The 2,514-nt window shown below is 37.2% G+C and overlaps 1 long non-coding RNA gene across 1 annotated transcript; it reads left to right on the forward strand.

Moving 5' to 3' along the window:
- Positions 1-226: 226 nt before the first annotated feature.
- LOC137749420 (uncharacterized) lies at positions 227-1,552 on the forward strand. The gene is made up of 3 exons (XR_011070209.1): positions 227-504; positions 1,330-1,403; positions 1,501-1,552. It is a non-coding gene; the product is annotated as an uncharacterized lncRNA (long non-coding RNA).
- The last annotated feature ends 962 nt before the right edge of the window (positions 1,553-2,514 follow it).

Below are 2,514 nucleotides of genomic sequence, written 5' to 3' on the forward strand. Positions count from 1 at the left end.
GTGATTTTTAGTTTTTAAATAAAAATGGTGAGGCTAAAAAGCCTCCCACGTGGTTGAAGAGAGCATTTTCAAACCAATAGCAAAAACACACTGTTTAACTAAATGGTTAATCGTCTTCTTCAGTTCTTCTCCACCTTCTGGTTTGCAGAAGGCCATAATAAAGCAGCCGTCGCCGCTGTTTTCTCCTCCACCATATTTGGGTGGTCCGCGGAGGTCTCACAGCCACTAGTCAGGGCTTCCGAGTGGTCCTGGGACCACCCAGGTCCCTTAATAGATTTGTCCCTGCGTTCGCACAGACCTTACCGATTTAAGAAACGATTTTGAGTTAATCGCGGCGGACCACCGCCACCTGGTGCCCAGGAGCTGCCTTGGCGGCCGCCTCAACCGTTTTTTAGAACAGTGATCCCTTCAGACCGCTCTGTTACCCTTTGTTACTTGATTTCATGGATCCATCTATATGCTATCTACTGAACTGTTATCCATCTACTGCCTATTACTATGGAGGTAAAACTTATGGTTGAACTCTTTGCCTTAGATTGGTTTATTTGTGGATTGTTAGATTCTTCTTGAAATTCTCGTGTACTTTTTTATAATGAAATTCATGTGTATGATTAGGAATGACAACGGTTCGGTTTGGGGGCGGAAATGCTATATTCATCCCCATAACCACGAAAATTAACCATATCTATAACCGCAACATCAAGTATTATCTATAACCATGCACATCGGGTAACGATTTCCCCATTGATTAGCGGTTAATCCATCTTTGTCAGTACAAAAAATATATTTGTTCAATTGATGCATGGTAATTAAGTAAATATTAATTTCGTTATTAAATATTTGATGTTCAGAATGATTTAATGAATGGATTTTGTGGAGTATAAAAATTAAAGCTAAACATTGATAACGTTGGCTGATCTTTGATATCTCCCATAAGTATCATTGAATTCTCATATATTTTGACTCATATCAAAACTTTTGAACTTTCCCACAAAATGCAATTCACACGATGCAATTTTTGTATTATCAAGATAATGGATTCAATGAATAATGAATATACACATATGTATGTGTGTGTGTGTATCATTTAATACTTTAATATTATTAATATTGGTTAGGATTCCAAGATGGATATGGATTGGAAACCCTTATAACCATATCCAAAACTATAACCAAATAATATTCATGGTTTTTCCCCATACCCAAAATAGACTCGAATTTTCATACTCAAATCCAATCTATTCGGGCAGTTATCCACGGTTATCGGGTTTAACGATTAGAATTGTCATCCCTCTGTATGATATGGATAGTTTTGTGAATTTCTTTTAGGCCATGATGGGATTAACAACGAGTGGGATGACTAGTTGAGATATGTAAATCCTGAGGGAGCAGAAATGACTTCTGTAAGTTGTTTTTCTCTTTTGAGTAATGTGTTATGGTGATTGTGTTTGATTTGGGTCTAACATGAGTAAGTTCATTCTCTTAAATTCATATGGGCAGAGGCTTCATGGGTTGGTAAAATGGTTTTACCAAGTCTTCATCCTTATAGGTAATAGGTCATCTATTAAAGTTATTGGGTTTGATTTCAATGAGTGTATGTAATTTGGATTGTATTCCTCTGCTTCAAAGACAATATATGAAATTCCTATTGTATTTCTCTCCTAATTTCAGCTAACGACGCTGAGCAAGGATTACAAAGTCGTGTACCCGGGTGAGAAAACGAAGGAATGAGTTTTAGCTCCTAATAATGGCTGCTCTTTTGCTTCAAATGGTCAGTGCTTTCAATTCTTCTTCGTTTTCTTTTCTTTTGGAAAGCATGCGTGTGAAGTTTGAGCATTGAGTTTGACAAACAAACATGTCGAAGTATAAAAATTAAATTTGTCAAATAGTTTTTTTTTCTTTTTCAGATTGGTGCTGGCATGCTGAAAAAAGTTAAGTAAAATAATGACTGTTCGTTTGCTTGGATGAGTTGGAATCCAAATTTGTGGCACTAGAGAAGTAAAGAAGATTTTTTGCCCCTTACGTATCCTGCAAATGATTAGGTAAAAACAGTAAGATTCGGGAATAATTTGAATTTTTTTCCCCAAACAACGACGCAGTTAGGGTTTTGTTTATTCTCTGTTTTTTGTTTGGCTCCATATGGATAATTACCATAAAATGAGCTCTTTATCTTGGTTTTTTGTTAGATGCATGTTTGGGCCCAAAATAATATTTTTGGGCCAAGTGTAGGTTCGGCCCAAAACTTTTCCAAATATACTATGGCCTGGTGGTCCCGGGCTGTTCAATAAAAGTGGTCGAGTCCTATTGCAAGAAGGAGTAGTTTGGATGAGCAGATGGGTCGAAGAAGTCCCAATACGATAAGGGGTCCTAGTGCAATATGGATTCTCGACCGACAATGAATACGACCTGAAAAGGGGGGTAAGTTCAAAATCCTAATAGGAGTAGGATTGGTCGAGGTAAAGTTAGAACAGAATAAGAAGTCCTAATCCGAATATGGCTTCAACTTGATCACAA

Source organism: Pyrus communis, chromosome 11, assembly GCF_963583255.1.
Source record: "Pyrus communis chromosome 11, drPyrComm1.1, whole genome shotgun sequence".
NCBI classification, from domain to species: Eukaryota; Viridiplantae; Streptophyta; class Magnoliopsida; order Rosales; family Rosaceae; genus Pyrus; species Pyrus communis.